The sequence below is a fragment of the Macaca mulatta genome, chromosome 5, assembly GCF_049350105.2.
Source record: "Macaca mulatta isolate MMU2019108-1 chromosome 5, T2T-MMU8v2.0, whole genome shotgun sequence".
NCBI lineage: Eukaryota > Metazoa > Chordata > Mammalia > Primates > Cercopithecidae > Macaca > Macaca mulatta.
In genome coordinates, this window is record NC_133410.1 from 81114274 (window position 1) to 81135598 (window position 21325).

Consider the following 21325-nt stretch of genomic DNA (forward strand, 5'->3'; position numbering starts at 1 on the left):
CAAAGGGTATGAACAGACACTTTTCAAAAGAAGACATTTATGTAGCCAACAAACATATGAAAAGAAGGTAATCATTACTGGTCATTAGAGAAATGCAAATCAAAACCACCATGAGATATCATCTCATGCCAGTTAGAATGGTGATTATTAAAAAGTCAGGAAACAACAGATGCTGGAGAGGATGTGGAGAAATAGGAATGCTTTTACGCTATTGGTGGGAGTGTAAACTAGTTCAACCATTGTGGAAGACAGTATGGCGATTCCTCAAGGATCTAGAACCAAAAATACCATTTGACCCAGCAATCCCATTATTGGGCATATACCCAAAGGATTATAAATCGTTCTACTATAAAGACACATGCATACATATGTTTATTGCAGCACTATTCACAATAGCAAAGATTTGGAACCAACCCAAATGCCCATCAATGATAGACTGGATAAAGAAAATGTGGCATATATACACCACAGAATGCTATGCAGCCATAAAAAGGGATGAGTTCATGTCTTTTGCAGGGACATGGATGAAGCTAGAAACCATAATTCTCAGCAAACTGCAGGGGCCTTTGAAAACAGTATGCTGAGAATAGATAGGGCTCAAGGACAGTATCTCCAATTGAACTTTTAATGAACTCCCGTAGGCGCCAAGAAGGCGGGCAGATAAGGAAGAGCATAGAAACAAAGAACTGAGTAGAAGGTTACATGTGGGAAAAGAAAGTTTGTTTTGCATTGCATTCTTTCTGCTGACGTGGGGTTTATGGAGTATAAACAAAGTGAGGCAGAGGCTCTGAGAGCGGCCGCCATGTTCTCTGTGTGTCTTTGTCTTTTGTGTGTTCTTTCATTCTCCACCACCCCTGGCACGGACCCCAACAAGTGGCGCAGCGAGCAGGGTCAGCATGGGTGAGTAGGGGAGAACAAGAAGGGGAACCCCCTAGGGGCGGGTATGGCCCAGATATTGTTAAGGGGAACCTTCTTAAGCTTTCATTATGGGGAATTCCATCTCTCTGGCCTCAGAATATTTACGGCTGTTTCAAGGACTGTTGCTGTCTATAGGAGTAGAAGTGAAAGAAAAAGACTTTGAAGTGATTGTTTGCTCATGTTGAACAACATTGTTACTGGTTTCAGTATCAGACTAAAGTGCAGCTGAATCGCAGAGAATGGTTACAGGTAGTAAAAACTCTGCTTTGAGCTCTCCAGTTAGGGGATATTATGCCTCTAAAATTGTGGACCTTGTGTGACTCTATCACTCAGACATTAGAGTTACTTGAGACTGATTCAGAGTGTGGTAATGTAGCCACAGGAGGAAAGGTATCTGAGGATTTGGAAAAATAAATAAATAAATAAATCTGAAATGGAGCCCATTTGTGCCAGGATAACAGAGGATGGTGGGGGTAGCAAAAGGGGGAGAAGAGAAAAAGCCAGCTCTTCCTTCTTCTAAGGGAAATTCTGACCTGCAGTGTATTATGGAAATGCTTCAACAAATATTACAGATACATTCTTCTAATTCACCTTTGTGAGCTTTCCCTGTTTCTTTTCCTTCTGCCCTGTTAAAAGAGGATTTTCCAGTGCCTCCAACCCCCCGGCTTCCTTATCTTTACCTTTGTTTGGCAAAGTTGAAGCCCTGTTCACATCAGACATACTTTAAATTTATACTAAACACCTGTTTAATATGTCAAAACCAGTGTATATGTATATCTTGTTGTTTGTTAAAATATTATGAGTATTTCAATAGTTAATAAATAAGCACATTAATATTAACTATTAATATTAATATAGTATTAATAACCCCAGCTAGGAAATTGTTATGTTATAGGGGTGCATAGGTTCCACCAATTTACACTCCAAACAGAAGTTGAGTATTCGAGCTGCTTAACACATTAACTACCTCTTGATATTTTCTGTGTTTTTAAATTTTAACCATTGTATTGTGTATGTAATGATTCTCAATTTGGTATTAATATACATATTTCCTAGTGAGTAATGATGTTGGACATATAGGTTTATTGTCATTTCCTTGTTCTGCTACTTTTGGTTGGGTTATTTGCCTTTTCTTATTAATATGTTGAGATTCTTTATATTTGGGGATATGAGTATTATTATATATTATATATACTTTTAATTAAAAAAAAAATTTAAGGAGCTGGATCTGTTTCCAATTATTTGTGCTTCTTTTGCTCCTAATGCTCAGTTTTCAAATGGTGGCAATAATGTCCAATTTAATGCCTTACAAATTAAATTTTTAAAAAGAAATGAAAGCTGCCATTTCTAACTATGGACCTCAATCTCCTTTTATCCTTGGTCTTCTTAATATTTTTCATCAGAAAATTTGATAATTCCTATAGACTGGAAGACTTTGGGGAAGGCTTTTCTTGATCGTTCTCAGTGGTTACAATTGCACAACTGGTAAATGAACAAGGCACATGTATAGGCTAGGAAAAATATTATGTGTGATCCCCCTGGACCCACTGAGGAACAACTCACAGGCATGGGCCAATATGCTACTCTTAATGCTCAGGCTGGTTTAGATGATGTTGCCTTTACTCAAATCAAGACTTTGTTTTTAAGGGCTTGAAATAAGGTAGAGATAACAGGAAAAACTTCCCTTTCCTCTGTGAAGATTTTAGAGGGCACAAATGAACTATATCCAGATTTTGTAGCCCGTCTTCAGGATGCTGTCTTCAAAATTGTGGGTGCTGGCCTTGCTTCAAAAATTTTGTTACAAACATTGTCTTTTAAAAATGCTTATGCTGACTGCTAAAAATTGTTAAAATCGTTAAAGGCCAATGGGGCCAATTTAGATAAATATATTAAAACTTGTGTTAGTGTTGGAGGGGCTATTTATAATGCTCAATTATTTGCTGGAGCTTTGTCTAAAGCCTTAAAAGGAAATAACAAACAAGGTGTTTGCTTTCAGTGTGGTAAACCTAGACATTTCAAAAAAGAATGTCATAAAAATTGAACACTTTTATCCCTCAAGGCAGAAAGCTGCCTTCAGAGGTGTACAAATATTGTGGTAAAGGTCGACATTGGACAAATAAATGTCGTTCCAAAACTGATAAAAGTGGAAATTTACTGTCTCCTCTCCTGGGAAATGGGAGCCGGGGCCCACAGGCTTGGGGCCCCAACAATTACAATACAAGTCTACTACAATATTCAGTGAGCAATGGCCTATAACATTAAGGAATAAATTCAAGTCCTCCTTAAGGATCCCACACCTTACCCCAGTTTCTCAGCTTTATGCGGCAACTAAGCAGAGTGCCGCTGCTGACTTAGCTATTACTCAGCCTTATACTTTGTCTCCTAATAGAGGAGTATATAAATTAGTTATTAGAGTGTGTGGCCCTTTGCCAAAAGGACATGATATTACTAATAAAATTTTTATTTTGGTACAAGTTTCACAATTTATATGCCTAGAGGCAGGGGAACGTATTCTCAATAGAGAGGGTTTGGTAGCACAGAAAAAACTGTTTTTTGGAAAACTTTAGTTTCTAATCAAAAGCCCTTATGTTCATTGCACATTAATGGGATAGTTTTAAAAGAGTTAATTGATACGGGGGTGAATATGTCTATTATTTGTTTAAATTAGTGGCCTATACAATGGGAAAAAAGACAAGTTTCAGTTATACTCACTGGCTTGGGTGCTGCTTCTGTGATTTATCAAGACGTAGAACCTTTAACCTGTGTCGGTCCTAAAGGTCAACAAGGTCAAGTGTTTTTTTTTATTTTTATATTGTTCCTATCAATATTAATTTTGGGGAACAAGATCTTTCACAACAATTTGCTGCTTTTTTAAACATTCCTCATATTTCCTCAACTGCCAAAAATAAGATGTTCAAAATGGGCTACAATCCTTTAAACTCATAGCCACCACTCCTATTTAGGTGAAACAGTGACCATTATTTAAAGAAATACTTAGGACTCTAAAAGAGTAAGTCAAAAAACAAATGGCCGAGAGGAATATAAAGCCACGTATTTCTGCATGGAATTCCCGTCTTTGTCTTGTCTTAAAACTATAAATGTTTACATTAAACCTAGGGAAAGTTTACAGCCTGGTCTTCCTAATCCTGCCCTTATCCCACAAAGTTAAAACCAGAGAAAAGCAGCAAGATGCTTTTGTATCATTACAAACTCAGCTTTCTTTCTACTCACTTAATATTGCCACAGAAAAAATTTAACTGGATTTTCTTATTCAATATTTAGGTTATACCTTGGGGGCACAAAATATTCGACCCCAAAAAATTCAAATTCGACGTGATCATTTAAAAACATTAAATGATTTTCAAAAGCTTCTAGGAGACATTAATTGGATGCGTCCTGTTTTAGGAATACCAACATATCAGTTATAACATCTTTTTTCTATTCTAGAAGGAGACAGTCACTTGGACAACTCACGCCATTTAACTCCTTTGGCTTTACAGGAACTCCAGCTTGTTGAAGAGCAACTTCAAAAGGCCCTTCCTTTTGTTTATTTCATACTTTACCTTTTCCCACAGGAATGATTCATCAAACTAGTCGACCAGTAAAATGGATCTTTTTGTCCAATAAAATATCTAAACGCTTGGCTACTTATATCGATCATTTAGCTGAACTGATCATCAAAGGACGGCATCACTGTCGACAACTTTGGGGAGGAGATCCTTCCTTAATTATCTCTCAATTCACTCATAGTCAGATCACTTATCTTCTTGCAACTTCTGATTCTTGGCAAGAAGCTTCATCAATCTTGAGTTACAGTTTATCCTTATCCCTCGGTGCAATAGGGAGAATTGTTTGCTATTCTCATGATCTTACTTGATTTCCCTACTACTGGTTGTAACATTGTTAGTGATTCTCAATCCGCCGTTTATGTTACTTCTTATATTTGTCAGGCCACTTTACCTCTTTGTGCTACTTCTTCTCTTCAGAAATTCTTTTCTTTGTTATCCTTTACTTTGAGCCAACATAGAGCTCCTTTATTCATCACTCATCTTCGTTCTCATTCTCAACTTTCTGGACCATTAGTTCATGGTAATACTCAGATTGATTTGCTTTTAATTGGCCACCTACATGCTGCAGAACAAAAATATACTCTACATCACACTAATAGTTCTGGCCTTCAACGATGGTTTCATTTAACTCACAAACAAGCTCGTTCTCTTATTCGAGCTTGTCCTTCCTGTGCTCCTTTGAGCATTCCATCCTTCCATCCTGGGGTTAATCCACGAGATGTCCCTTCTTTTGGACGATTAAAATGTTCATCATACCATTGATACCTTTTCTCATTTCTGTTATTACTCATCCCTTAGTTTGTTTCGCCATCATGGGCATTCCTCTTATACTTAAAACTGATAATGCCCCTGCTTATGTCTCTCATAAATTACAAGTTTTCTTATAGCAATACAATATTCAACATATCATCGGTATCCCGGGCAACAGTCAAGGTCAAGCCATCATTGAGCGCGCAAATTTAACTTTAAAAACTTAACTATTAAAACAAAACAAAAAGGAGGAAATGAGCCCCCCAGAAACCAGATTTTGAAACCAGATTTTGAAGGTTCTTTTTACCTTAATATTTTTGAATCAATGGAGACAATTGCAAGATTCCGCTGCCGTAACCCATCTTTCCTCACCTCCCTCGGTGATAGTCCCTGCTGATAGTTTAAAGGTTTGGTATCCTAATGAAGAAGGTAAGTATGTTCAAGGGCAAGTTCTAAAACAGGGACGGGGCTATGCTCTTGTCCTTACAGGGAGCGGACCTGAGTGGTTTCCTACAAGATGATTGAAACCCTGTTGAAAAGAAAACTGGATTCAGCATGCATTTCTTCCTTTGTTGGATGTGCCTTGGCAGGGGACTTATTTCTCTTAGTGAGGCTTTGTATGAATATTGGACTTATATTCCCTTTCCACACTTGTATCAGGGAGTCGCCTGGGGGGAGGCGGAAATTAAGGTTTTCACCAATGACACTACTTGGATGCCATCCCCCTATATAGACAAGGACAATATAGAACGGGAAACGGGAATTATAAACAACACATATCAATTTGGAGTGGAAGGAGTTCCAATATGTATGGGAAATAGTTCTCATTGTCTCCGAAGATCGCATGAAGCCTGGGCTATTCATTATAATCATAGTCATGTGGCTGCTAATACTGTTATTATTGTAACTAGAAGTTTTTAATATAATCATACTGTATATAGTAATGAAACTATTCCTAGTTCTTTACTTTTTTGTCCTATTCTAGAGGTTTCTCCTAATATTGAGGTGCTGGAGTGAGAACAATGTCAGGGAACTAAACCCCGGATTTTATTAGAATACAATGGGATGCAAATAACTGATTGAAGTGTGCACAGTGATTTTCAAACAAAATTTAGTCACATACCTTTGAAATGACACTGGGTAAATAAAAGTATTGCTGCTAACAGTAATGAAACCTTGGTATGGCATGAAGGAGGCCTGAAGTACAGAGTTATTTTTGGAAGTTGTTATCTGCAGGCGATGCCATTAGCACTTTTGTGGGGAATATGCCCCTTAATCTTTCTAACCCGAATAACTCCTTTCATATTCAGTTATATCGAAATACCTCCTGATATATTATTGCTTATGTCCGTAAGCCCTACCTATTATTAGCAGGGAATTTGACATGGGATAATGATACGGGGATTGTTAATTGTACAGATACGTGTACATTTTTGTCTTGCCTCAATCATTCCTGGTGGCACAACTTTACTGAGGATATTTATATCCTCAGGGCTCGTAAGGAAATTTGGCTACCTGTTAACCTTACGTGACCATGGGGGGCATCACCTCTTGAGACTTATATTTGGACTTCTCTCCAGCAAACCCTCCGTGCCCTTGGACTTATAATTGCCTCGGTGATAAGCCTTGTCGCCATCGTCTCCACTGCGGCCATAGCAGGGCTCACTCTTCATCAAAGCATACAAAATGCTGAATTTGTGCAGCAATGGGATGAACAATCTCACCGGTTATAGCTTCAACAACGAAACATTGATTCTCAACTTGCTGAAAGATTGGACAACATGGAACAAGCCTTGACATGGCTTGGAGATCAGCTCACTGTCCTCAGTACTCGGATAACATTACAATGTGATTGGAACTCCACTCAATTTTGTGTAACACCTGTGCTTTTTAACATCTCTCAAAATTGGACCATAATCCAAAAATTATTAATAGGCCATAAAAATATTAGTTTGGACATCCAAGAGCTCACTCAGAACATTTCTGAAGCATTTCGACAACAATTACATGTGTTGTCCGGAACTGTAACCCTTCAGGAGCTGGGTCAGCGCCTTGCTGCCTTTAACTCATGGACCCAGATGAAGACATGGATTTCTACAATCTCTGGAAGTATATTGCTTTGGGCACTTGGATTGGGTCTACTTCTTTTGGTGATTCGATGCTCCCTCCATCACCTCCAAAAACAAAAGAAAACACAAGAACAAATATGGGCTACCTTTTTAGGATTGAGGCAAAACAAAAAAAAGGGGGGGGGGAAATGCAGGGGCCTTTGAAAACAGTATGCTGAGAATAGATAGGGCTCAAGGACAGTATCTCCAATTGAACTTTTAATGAACTCCCGTAGGTGCCAAGAAGGCGGGCAGATAAGGAAGAGCATAGAAACAAAGAACTGAGTAGAAGGTTACATGTGGGAAAAGAAAGTTTGTTTTGCATTGCATTCTTTCTGCTGACGTGGGGTTTATGGAGTATAAACAAAGTGAGGCGGAGGCTCTGAGTGCGGCCGCCATGTTCTCTGTGTGTCTTTGTCTTTTGTGTGTTCTTTCATTCTCCACCACCCCCGGCACGGATCCCAACAGCAAACTAACACAAGAACGGAAAACCAAACACTGCATGTTCTCACTCATAAGTGGGAGTTGAACAATGAGAACACATGGACACAGGGAAGGGTACATCACACACTGGAGCCTGTCGAGGGGTGGGGGGCTAAAGGAGGGATAGCATTAGGAGAAATACCTAATGTAGGTGATGGGTTCATGGGTCCAGCAAATCACCATGGCACTTGTATACCTATGCAACAAACCTGCACATTCCGCACATGTATCCCAGAACTTAAAGTATAGTAAAACAAAAAGAAAAAAGAAAAAAAAAAAGAAAAAAAGGATATTTAAAGGAAGATATCAGCCCGGGCTGCAGTGAACTCAAGGCTAGACTGGGGTAGGATATGCTGCCAAGCTTACTGACAGGATCGGCAGGATTCTGTCTCTTTTCTCATGAGTCTTTCCATAGGGCAGCCCACAATGTGACTACTTACTGCATCAGAGAAAGCAAGAGAAAGACAGAGAGAGAGAGAGAGAGAGAGAGAGAGAGAGAGAGAGAGAGAATGCGAACAGGACAGAAGTTAGTTTTATAACCTACCAATCTTGTAAGTGACATGCCATCACTTAACTACACTCTTTTTGCCAAAAGCAGGTCACTAGGCCCAGCCTACACTCAAGTGTAGGAGAATATTTAAGTAGCAGGAGTCAGAGACTGTTGGGGGACATTTTAGAGACTGTCCTACCACTTGATGCATGGATATTTGTTGAATGAATGAATAATTGCATAAATGAGGTTGTATACTCTGATGCCAATCAAAATGAAGGATCAAACTATGGCATCTCTGACAAAGTCAATATACATCATTGTACACTTACAGGTGAAAGCACATTTCAATGGAGGCCCATTTTCAAAAGGATCTGGCTGCTACAATTAGATATTTTTGTAGCTTTGTTGAGTCAGTGGGAGAAGAAGGGCACTTCCTTAAAAAGTTTATTTGTGTCTGGTTGGGTGCTGCCAATCTGGATGTGGAAGGCACATATTACCAGTGAACTGTCTTTGACTCGCTCAAGAAGATTCAGACTTACAAAAATCTTAGACATATAAAAAAATCTTTCCTTGATTAAACAAAAAAAAGATTATTAGCACCCTCCCAAAACGCTTTTTGAAGTAATACATTTATCCAACAGACATAAAATAAAGACTTTTGGCTGCGAAATGAGTGAATACCAATGGCAAATATGAAATAACTTTTGCAGTTATCTACCTCAGTGTGGACACTGCATTCAGAAAGTATGCTGTGAAACCATGCTAAGTATCATGTCTGAGCCAGCCTCAAAGTGAGAGTCACTGAAACAAAGATTCCTGTAAAATACCTGCATCAGGAATTCCTAGCCAGAGCAACTAGGCAAGAGAACAAAAGAAAAGCCATCCAAATTGGAAAAGAAGAAGTCGAACTCTCTCTCTTTACTGATGATATGATTCCATATATAGAAAAACCTAAGGACCCTGCCAAAAGGCTCCTGGAACTGATACGAATTCAATAAAGTTTCAGGATACAAAATCAGTGTACACAAATAAGTCACATTTCTATACACTAATAATGTTCGAGCTGAAAACCAAACCAAAACACAACGACATTTACAATAGCCACAAAACATGAAATATCTAGGAGTTCATCTAACAGGGAGATGAAAGATCTCTACAAGGAGAGCCACAAAACATTGCTGAAAGAAATAGAGACAAAACAAATAAATGGAAAACTATTCCATGCTCATGGATTTGAAGAATCAATATTGTTAAAATGGCCATACTGCCCATAGCAATTACAGATTCAATGCTATCCCTATGAAAATACCAGTATCATTTTTCACAGAATTAGAAAACAAACTTCTAAAATTCATTTGAAACCAAAAAAGAGCCCTAACCTGAATAGTAAAAGCAATCCTAAGCAAAAAGAACAAAGTTGGAGACATCATATTACCTGACTTCAAACTATACTACAGGGATACAGTAACCAAAACAGCATGGTACTGGCACATAAACAAACACATAGACTCATGGAACAGAATAGAGAACCCAGAAATAAACCTGCACACCTACAACTATCTGATCTTTCACAAAATTGACAAAAATAAGCAATGGGAAAAGGACTCCTTATTCAATGAATGGTGCTGGGATAACTGGGTAGCCAGTTATCATACACAAATTAACTCAAGGTGGATTAAGATTTAAATGTAAGACTTCAAACGATAAAAATCTTAGAAGAAAATCTAGGAAATGCACTTCTTGATATCAGCTTTGGAAAATAATTTATGGCTAAGTCCCCAAAAGCAACTGCAATAAAAACAAATATTAACAAGTAGGACCTAATTAAACTAAAGAGCTTCTGCACTGCAAATTACCAACAGAATAAACAGACAGCCTACAGAATGGGAGAAAATATTTGCAAACTATGTGTCTGACAAAGGTCGAACATCCAGAAGCCACAAGGAATTTAAATCAACAAGCAAAAAACAAATAATCCAATTTAAAAATGGGCAAAGGACATGAAGATACACTTCTCAAAAGAAGCCATGCAAGTGATGGACAAAAATTGAGAAATGCTCATCAGAGAAATGCAAATCAAAACCAAAATGAGAAGCTGTCTCACACCAATCAGAATGATTATTTAGAAGTAAAACATAACAGATGCTGGCAAGGTTGAGAAGAAAGGGGAATGCTTATACACTCTTGGGGGGGATGCAAACTAGTTCAGCCTGTGTGGAAAATGGTTTGGAGATCTTTCAAAGAAATTAAAATAGAACTACCATCTGACCCAGCAATCTCATTATTGGGTGTATATCCAAAAGACAACAAATCATTCCACCAAAAAGAGACATGCACTCATGTGTTCATAATGTCACTATTTACAATAGCAAAGACATGAAATCAACCTAGGTGCCCATCAGTGGTGGATTGGAGAAAGAAAATATGGTACATATACATCATGGAATACTATGCAGCCATAAAAAAGAATGAAATCATGTCCTTTGCAGCAACATGGATGCAGACAGAGGCCACTATCCTAAGCAAATTAACTCAAGAATAGAAAATCGAATACTGCAGGTTGTCACTTATAAGTGGGGGATAAACATTGAATACATGTAGACATAAAGATGGGAACAAAAGACACTGGGGACTACTGGAAGGGGGAGGGAGGGGAGTGTGGGCTGAAAAACCACCTATTGGGTACCATGCCCACTACCTTGGTGATGGGATCATTTGGACCCCAAACCTAAGTGTCATACAATATACCCATGTAGCAAACCTGCACATATACCCTTTAATCTATAATAAAAGTTGAAATTATATATATATATATATACACACACACACACACACACACATATATATATATATATATATATATATATATATATATATATATAAATCAAGTTGGAAAAAAAAACTTTAAAAGAAGTTTTTTAATTAAAAAAGTCTGCAGCACAGCTCTCTCAGTGTCCCATCTTCCTCCCAGGATTTGTGGTTGTTGATTATGCCAGATTTCTGAAACAAATCCTTGCTACAGCCAGCACTGGCCCTACCAGTAGGGAGGTTAGGTGTGTGAAAGGAAGACAAATCTCGGGTCCCCAAACTCACTAAGCCAAAGGGAAAAGTCAAGCTGAGAACTGCATAGGGAAAACCTACCTCCCATTTTAGTCCTAAATAAGATAGCTACAAAGATAAAATGCTGCATTCCTCCCTCGTGGTGGTCACCACTGGATGTCATCTGAGGGCTGAGGAATCATTGTCTTGCTTAAAAGCCTCCGCTTTCTGTGATTGGTCTTGAGTTGGGGAGATGTGTAGAATGTCCCTTGAGGGCTGGGTAGGTCCCTTGGGGCTGTGAATGGGCAAAGAGCCTCCACCACCACAGCTTGGCTGGCTTTTCCACTGGACCACTGTTGTACATCAACTGCATCGGGCATATAATCTCAGATTCAACTCCCAATCCCATTAGGGGTGATGCTACCATTTCACAGATGAGAAAGCCAAGGCTTAGGGAGAGCAAGTAACAGGATTTGAGTGCAGCATCATCTAGCTTGATTGCCACAACATGATTCCTATTCAGGGTCTGTTCTGTCCTGGGTTGAATAGTGACACCTCACCCCCAAATTCACATCCATCTGGAACCTCAGAATGTTACTTGATTTGGAAACACGGTCTTTGCAGATGTAAATAGTTAAAATGAGGGCATACTGGATTAGGGTGGGCCCTCAATCCAGGGACTGATATCTTTATCAGAGAAAGGAGATGGAGATTCAGACACAGATGCACACACAGGGAAAAAGTCATGCCAAGAGGGAGGCAGTGACTGGAGTGATGCATCTGCTACCCAAGAAGGCCATGGACTGCTGGGAACTACCAGGTTCTGGGAAGAGAAAAGGAAGGTGATATATTTTGGTTCTGTGTCCCACCCAAATCTCATGTTTAATTGTAACCCCCACGTGTCAGGGGAGGGATGTGGTGGGAGGTAATTGAGTCAGGGGGAGGACTTCCCCCATGCTGTTCTTGTGATAGTGAGTGACTTCTCATGAGATCTGATGGTATAAAAGTGTGTGGCACTTCCCTCTTTGCTCTCTGCCTCTCTTGCTTCATGATGGTAAGACATGCTTGCTTCCCCTTCCCCTTCGCTATGATTATGAGTTTCCTGAGACCTCCTAGACATGCTTCCTTTACAGCCTGGGGAACTATGAGTCAATTAAATCTCTTTTCTTCACAAATTACCCAGTCTCAGGTAGTTCATTTTTTTTTTTTTTTAAAAGAAGTTCCAGGATACATGTGCAGAACGTGCGCAGGTTTGTTACATAGGTATATGTGTCATGGTGGTTTGCTGCATCTATTGACCTGTCCTTTAAGTTCCCTCCCCTTGCTCCCCATCCTCCAACAGGCCCTGGTGTGTGATGTTCCCCTCCCTGTGTCCACGTGTTCCCATTGTTCAACTCCAACTTATGAGTGAGAACATGTGGTGTTTGGTTTTCTGTTCCTGTGTTATTTTGCTGAGGATGATGGCTTCCAGCTTCATCCATGTCCCTGCAAAGGACATGATCTCATTCCTTTTTATGGCTGTGTAGTATTTCATGGTATATATGTGCCACATTTTTTTAATCCAATCTATCACTGATGGGCATTTGAGTTGGTTCCATGACTTTGCTATTGTAAACAGTGCTGCAATAAAAATACGTGTGCATGTGTCTTCATAGTAGAATAATTTATAATCCACTGGGTACCTACTCAGTAATTGGATTGCTGGGTCAAATAATATTTCTGGTTCTAGATCCTTGAGAAATTGCCATACTGTCTTCTACAATGGTTGAACTAATTTACATTCCCACCAACAGTGTAAAAGCGTTTCTGCTTCTCCACAGCCTTGCCAGCATCTGTTGTTTCTTGACTTTTCAATAGTTGTCATTCTGAGTGGTGTGAGATGGTATCTCATTGTGGTTTTGATTTGCATTTCTCTAATGATTAGTGAGGTTGAGGTTTTTAAAATAGGTTTGTTGGCCACACAAATGTCTTTTGAGAACTGTCTGTTCATATCCTTTGGCCACTTTTTGATGGGGTTGGTTTTTTTTGTTGCAAATTTGTTCAAATTCCCTGTAAATTCTGGATACTGTACCTTTGTCAGATGGGTAGACTGCAAAAGTTTTCTGCCATTCTGTGGGTTGCCTGTTCACTCTGATGATAGTTTATTTTGCTGTGCAGAAACTCTTTAGTTTAATTAGATCCCATTAGTCAATTTTGGCTTTTGTTGCAATTGCCTTTGGTGTTTTTGTCATGAAGTCTTTGCCCATGCCTATGTTTTGAATGGTATTGTCTAGATTTTCTTCTAGGATTTTTAATGGTTTCAGGTGTTACGTTTAAGTCTTTAATCTATCTTGAGTTAATTTTTGCATAAGGTGGAAGGAAGGATTTCAGTTTCTGTTTAAAAGTAATATCTACTGTATTTTTTCAGAAGTGCCTCTTTTTTATATAAGGTATAAGGAAGGGGTCCAATTTTAGGTTTAGGCATATTGTTAGTCAGTTTTCCCAGCTCCATTTATTGAATAGGAGATCCTTTCCCCATTGCTGGTTTTTGTCAGGTTTGTGGAAGATCAGATGGTCGTACATGTGTAGTGTTATTTCTGAGGTCCCTGTTCAGTTCCATTGGTCTATGTGTCTGTTTTGGTACCAGTACCGTGCTGTCTTGGCTACTGTAGCCTTGTAGTATAGTTTGAAGTCAGGTAGCATGATGCCTCCAACTTTTTTTTTTTTTTTTTGCTTGGGATTGTCTTGGTTATACGGGGTCTTCTTTGATTCTGTATGAAATTTAAAGTAGTTTTTATTCTAATTCTGTGAAGAATATCAATGGTAGTTTGATGGGAATAGGACAGTATGGCCATTTTCATGATACTGCTACTTCCTATCTATGATGATGGAATGTTTTTCCATTTGTTTGTGTCCTCTCTTATTTCCTTGAGCAGTGGTTTGTAGTTCTCCTTGGAGAGGTCTTTCACGTCTCTTGTTAGCTGTATTCTGAGGTATTTTATTCTCTTTGTAGTCATTGTGAATGGGAATTCATTCAAGATTTGGCTCTCTGCTTGTCTATTGTTGGTGTAAAGGAATGCTTGTGATTTTTGCACATTGATTTTCTATCCTGAGACTTTGCTGAAATTTAAGGAGTTTTTGAGCTGAGATTATGTTTTTTTTTTTTTAAATATACAATCATGTCATCTGCAAACGGAGACAATTTGACTTCCTCTCTTCCTATTTGAATATCCTTTATATCTTTCTCTTGCCTGATTGCCCTGGCCAGAGCTTCCAATACTATGCTGAATAGGAGAGGTGAGAGAGGGCATCCTTATCTTGCACTGGTTTTCAAAGGGAATGCTTCCAGCTTTTGCCCATTCAATATGATATTGGCTGTGGGTTTGTTATAAATTGCTCTTATTATTTTGAGACATATTCCATCAATACCTAGTTTATTGAGAGTTTTTAACATGAAGGGATGTTGAATTTATCACAGGACTTTTCTGCTTCTGCATCAGTTTTTTGAGGTGCTGCTGGATTCAGTTTGCCAGTGTTTTATTGAAGATTTTTGCATCAATGTTCATCACGGATATTGGCCCTAAGTTTTCTTTTTTTTGTCGTGTCTCTTCCAGGTTTTGGTATCAGGATAATGCTGGCTTCATAAAATTTGTTAGGGAGGAGTCTCTCCTTTTCAATTGTTTGGAATAGTTTCAGAAGGAATGGTACCAGCTCCTCTTTGTAATTCTGGTAGAATTCAGCTGTGAATGCATCTGGTCCTGGGCTTTTTTTAGTTGGTAGGCTATTAATTACTGCCTCAATTTCAGAACTTGTTATTGGTCCAGTCAGGGATTTGACTTCTTTCTGGTTTAGTCTTGGGAGGCTGTATGTGTCCAGGGACTTATCAATTTCTTCTAGATTTCTTAGTTTATTTGCATGGAGGTGTTTATAGTCTTCTCTGATGGTAGTTTGTATTTCTGTGGTGTTGGTGGTGATATCCCCTTTATCATTTTTATTATGTCTCTTTGATTATTCTCTCTTTTCCTCTTTATTAGTCTATCTAGTGGTCTATCTATTTTGTTAATTTTTTCAAAAAACCAGCTCCTGAATTCATTGATTTTTTTGGAGGGGTGTTTATGTCTTTATCTCCTTCAGTTCTTTTCTGATCTTAGTTATTTTTTGTCTTCTGCTAGCTTTTGGATTAGTTTGCTCTTGCTTCTCTAGCTCTTTTAATTGTGATGTTAGGGTGTTGATTTGAGATCTTTCTAGCTTTCTGAGGTAGGCATTTAGTGCTATAATTTTCCTTCTTAACACTGCTTTAGTTGTGTCCCAGAGATTTTGGTATGTTATCTCTTCATTGTCACTGGTTTCAAAGATTTGATTTCTGTCTTATTTTCATTATTTACCAGGAGTCATTCAGAAGCAGGTTGCTCAGTTTCCATGTAATTGTGTGATTTTGAGTGAATTTCTTAATCCTGAGTTCTAATTTAATTGCACTGTGGTCTGAGACTGTTATTATTTCAGTTCTTTTGCATTTACTGAGGAGTGTTTTACTTCCAACTATGTGATCAGTTTTAGAATAAGCGGAACCATGTGACACTTAGAAAAATGTATATTCTTTTGATATAGGGTGTAGTGTTCTGTAGATGTCTATTAGGTCCACTTGATCCAGAGCTGAGTTCAAGTCCTAAATATCCTTCTTAATTTTCTGTCTTGTTGATATGTCTAATCTAATATTGACAATGGGATGTTAAAGTCTCCTAATATTATTGTGTGGGAGTCTAAGTCTCTTTGTAGGTCTCTAAGAACTTGTTTTATGAATCTGGGTGGTCCTGCATTGGGTGCATATATATTTAGAATAGTTAGTGCTTCTTGTTGAATTGTTCCCTTTACCATTATGTAATGCCCTTCTTTGTCTTTTTTGATCTTTGTTGTTTAAAGTCTGTTTGGTCAGAGACTAGGATTGCAACTCCTGCTTTTTTTTTCTTTCCATCTGCTTGGTAAATTTTCCTCCATCCCTTTATTTTGAGCCTATGTGTGTCTTTGCACATGAGTGGGGTCTCCTGAATACAGCACACCAATGGGTCCTGACTCTTTATCCAATTTGCCAGTCTGTGTCTTTTAATTGGGGCATTTAGCCCATTTATGTTTAAGGTCAGTATTTTTATGTGTGAATTTGATTCTGTCATCATGATGCTATCTGGTTAGTTTGCACACTAGTTGATGCAGTTTCTTCATAGTGTCATTGGTCTTCATATTTTGGTGTGTTTTTGCAGTGGCTGGTACGAATTTTTCCTTTCCATATTTAGTGCTTCTTTGAGGATCTCTTGAAAGGCAGGCCTGGTGGTAACAAAATTCCACAGTATTTGCTTGTCTGGAGAGGATTTTACTTATCCTTCACTTATGAAGCTTAGTTTGGCTAGATATGAAATTCTGAGTTGAAAATTCTTTTCTCTAAGAATGCCAAATATTAGCCCCCAGTTAATGTCTTCTGGCTTGTAGAGTTTCTGCTGAGAGGTCTTCTGTTAGTCTGATGGGCTTCCCTTTGTAGGGAAAGCCTAGTGACCTGGCCTTTCTCTCTGGCTGCCCTTAACATTTTTTCATTCATTTCGACCTTGGAAATCTGATGATTATATGTCTTGGGGTTGATCTTAGTGGTATTTTCTGTATTTCCTGAATTTGAATGTTGGCCTTTCTTGCTGGGCTGAGGAAGTTCTGTTGGATAATATCCAGAAGTGTGTTTTCCAGCTTGTTTCTGTTCTCCCCATCTCTTTCAGGTACTCCAGTCAACTGTAGATTTTGTCTTTTTATATTTCTTTGAGGCTTTTTTCATTCCTTTTCATTCTCTTTTCTCTAGTCTTGTCTGCATGTCTTATTTCAGCAAGGTGGTGTTCAAACTCTGATATCCTTTCTTCTGCTTGGTTGATTCAGCTGTTGATACTTGTGTATGCTTCACAAAGTTCTTGTGCTGTGTTTTGCAGCTCCATCAGGTCGTTTATGTTTCTATCTAAACTGGTTATTCTAGTTAGCAATTCCTCTTTTTACCAAGGTTCTTTGTTTCTTTGCATTGGGTTAGAACACGCTCCTTTAGCTCAGCGTAGTTTTTTATTGCCCATCTTCTGAAGCCTACTTCTTCATCTCAATTTGTCCATCTCATCCCCTGCCCAGTTCTGTGCCCTTTCTGGAGAGACATTGCAATCATTTGGAGGAGAAGAGACCCTCTGGCCTTTTGGGTTTTCAGCGTTTTTTTGTTGATTCTTTTTCATCTTCATAAGTTTGTCTAGTTTTGATCTTCGAGGCTGCTGATCCTTGGATGGGATTTTTGTGGGTGTTTCTTGTTGTTGTTGTTGATGCTGGTGTTGTTGCTTTCTGTTTGTTTGTTTTTCTTTCAATGGTCAGGTCCCTCTTCTGTAGGGCTGCTGCAGTTTACTGGGGGTTCACTTTAGGCCCTATTCATCTGGTTCACTTCCACGCCCAGAGATATCACCCAAGAGGCTGGAGAACAGCAAAGATGGGTGTCTGCTCCTTCTTCTGGCATCTCTGACCTTGAAGGGCACTGACCTGATGCCAGTAGGATTGCCCCTGTATAGGGAGTCTGACATCCCTGTTGGAGAATCTCACCCAGTTGGGTGGCATGGGGAACAGGACCCATTTAACGAAGCACTTTGACTGCACTTTGGTGGAACGGGTGTGCTTCGCTGGGGGAAACCCACTTGTCTGGGCTGCCTGGATCCTTCAGAACTACCAGGAGGAAAGGCTAAGTCTGCTGGTCCACAGAGACTGCAGCCACCCCTCCCGCTAGGGGCTCAGTCCCAGGGAGATCTGGGTTCTGTCCCTCAGTCTTTGGCTGGAGTTATTGGAGTTCCTGCAGGGAAGCCCTATCCAGTGAGGAAGGATGAGTCAGGGTCAGGCCTGAAGAAGCCTCTGGCCACAGTCTGCCACAGCCTGCCACAGCCGGTGTGTTGGGCTGTGGGGGATACATCTTGGGACCAAGCCATCCAGCCTCCCTGGCTCCAGCAGGAGAAAAGCACAGCCTGGAGCCATAGAGATGGATACTGTCCTTCCCCGGCCCAGGAAGCTTAGCGTGTTAGGTGGTTGTGGGTCCCAGTGCTGGCTGCTGCCCCTCCCCCGAGGGGCTCAAAGGGCTTAGACAGAAGGTAGCCACAGCTGTGGTGCTGGTCACTTCTCCCCCTGGAGCTCAGAGCTCCGTAGGCTTAAGCAGATTCCAGCCCAGAGGCTGATGAGAATCTGTGAGGATCCGGGGTTAGGATGCTAGGCCCTGGTGGTGTGGGTTCCCAGGTGGGATCTTCCAATCCATGAGTTGCACAGTTCCCTGGAAGAAAACACTGTTTCCCCAGCAGGGTTGCAGCTCACTCACTGCCTTCTTTGGCTGGCAGGGGGGGAGGGCTTCCCTGCCCCGGGAAGCTCTTAAGTGGGTTGCCGCACCACACTGCTCTTCCTCTGGGTGGATCACTCCAGCCGCCTAGGCAGTTCTGATGAGAGAACCCAGGTACCCTGGTTGCCAGTGAAGCGCTCACACACTTATTATGGTTCTTTTTGTTGGAACCTCCAATCACAGCTGTTTCTAGTCACCCACCCATCCTGGCCCCCCGCCCCAACCCAGGTAATTCTTTATATCAGTGTGAAAACAGACTAATGCAGAAGAATTCTACCTTAGGGGCTTTGGAGGAACGTAGTCTGCTAACACATTGGTTATGGACTTCTGGCCTCCAGAACTGTGAGAGAATAATTTTTTCTTGTCACATGCCACCCCGTTAGTGGTACTTTTGTTATGGCAGCCCTAGGAAACTAATATAAAGTGCCTGTAATAGGCACAAGCTCACGTGTCCTGAAGGCTACAGGACTTTTAATTCAACCATTTCAGCCTAGGACCCCAAATAAACATTTCGCATGAAGAAGCCTCCCACGACCACAATTTTCTTTCCTGTGTCCCCTTACTCTCTTCTTTATGGTCCACGTTTCTTTGTATCAGGGTTGACATTTTAATACACATTAAGGATTCTTCAGGAAGTAAGAGATTCCGTCCAGGACCACAAGGCCCACCCATCTTTCTTCCCAGCGTCTTCCACTTCTCCTCACCTGGTCAGGTGGGTCCCGAGATGCCCAGGGCTGGATGCCAGACACCCCAGCTGCCCAGGTACTCCTGGCCCGTCGGAGACCCACATTTCCAATTCACTGTGGGGTGAATATTCAAAGGGAACCACTTTCTTTCATCTTTATCTATAGGATATCTCCCAAATTACATGTTTGTTACTGAGTTCGTGGACATCATCAAAGAGAGCCAGGTTCTCTTTAAATATCTGCTGGGTGACCTTCCTCCATAGAATTCAAGAAAAAAACAAAAAATGACTGTCTGGCTATTGTCCTCCGTAAATCTTGTTCCAGCAAGTTCTGCATCCACTTAACTTTATGAATTTGGATTCTGTGGTTTGGATTCCATCCCCACTCCTCCACCATCTTTTTCCCAATTTAAACCATTCTAATCCAGGATTCCAGACAAAGTTGGGGGCTGGGGAAGTTAAATCGATTGTCTTATTCTTTGTCTCTTGCTGCCCCCTGCTGGTCAAATTATTGCTTTCTTTTTTCTTTTTCCTGTTTAAGGAGATGAATGGACAAGTTCCTTAGGGATGAGTGGGTGAGGGAGAAGCAAGCGTCCTAGATGACGAGAGAATGTCAGACAGGTTTCATTATTTGAGGTTTTTTTTTTTTTAAATGAATAAATGGGAATTGTGATATTTAAAGCATGTTTAGCTGATTGGTCTTTTTTTATTTTTAAATGTTTAACTTTTTTTTTTTTTTTTTTTTTTTTTTTTTGAGACGGAGTCTCGCTCTGTCACCCAGGCTGGAGTGCGGTGGCCGGATCTCTGCTCACTGCAAGCTCCGCCTCCCGGGTTTACGCCATTCTCCTGCCTCAGCCTCCCGAGTAGCTGGGACTACAGGCGCTCGCCACCTCGCCCGGCTAGTTTTTTGTATTAGTTTTAGTAGAGACGGGGTTTCACCGTGTTAGCCAGGATGGTCTCGATCTCCTGACCTCGTGATCCGCCCGTCTCGGCCTCCCAAAGTGCTGGGATTACAGGCCTGAGCCACCGCGCCCGGCCATTTTTAACATTTTTTAAGAGACAGGATCTTGCCCTGTTGCCCAGGCAGGAATGCAAGCCATCCTCCCAATTCAGCCTCCTGAGACTGGGACCACAGGCGTGCGCCACCATGCCCAGCTTAATTGGTCTTTTTAAACACACACAAATACAATATACTATAATGATGCGTCCCCAGATCATTTGATTTCTGAAATTATCAATTCAACGTAAACTGCTGGTGGTATGGGTCACAATCTTCCTTCAATCTCCTTAGCACGTCTGGGTCTGCAACTGCATCCAGCACTGCACTTAGCACTGCATTTGGAATGACAGCGAGGCATTTTGCTACCTGCTGATGGGTTTCCCACCATAGAGTGAGGAAGCGGCCTGGACTGACCCTCAGAGAGCCTCCAGGGATGAGGTGGGGGAGGGTGGATACAAGGGGGTGGGAGGTGGGGGAGGGCCAAGTCTCTGGGGATCAGTCTTCACAATCACACCCAATTCAAGGTGAAAGGCTGTGTGCCCTTTTCCCCTGGAAGCCATCTGTGTTAAAAAACGTCTTTTGGAGTAAGTATGATGTGGTGCTGAGAAGAATGTATATTCTGTTGATTTGGGGTGGAGAGTTCTATAGATGTCTATTAGGTCTGCTTGCTGCAGAGATGAGTTCAATTCCTGGATATCCTTGTTAACTTTCTGTCTCGTTGATCTGTCTAATGTTGACAGTGGAGTGTTGAAGTCTCCCATTATTATTGTATGGGAGTCTAAGTCTCTTTGTAAGTCTCTAAGGACTTGCTTTATGAATCTGGGTGCTCCTGTATTGGGTGCATATATATTTAGGATAGTTAGCTCTTCCTGTTGAATTGATCCCTTTACCATTATGTAATGGCCTTCTTTGTCTCTTTTGATCTT

The 21325-nt window shown here is 40.4% G+C and overlaps 1 long non-coding RNA gene across 2 annotated transcripts in view; it reads left to right on the forward strand.

Annotated features, from left to right (window-relative positions):
• The first annotated feature begins 688 nt into the window (after nucleotides 1–688).
• LOC114678347 (uncharacterized) overlaps nucleotides 689–21325 on the forward strand; it is a 62679-nt gene continuing 42042 nt past the window's right edge. For both annotated transcript variants that reach the window (XR_013417215.1, XR_013417214.1), the window contains exon 1: nucleotides 689–900. This is a non-coding gene — a long non-coding RNA (uncharacterized LOC114678347). The remainder of the gene's footprint in view (nucleotides 901–21325) is intronic.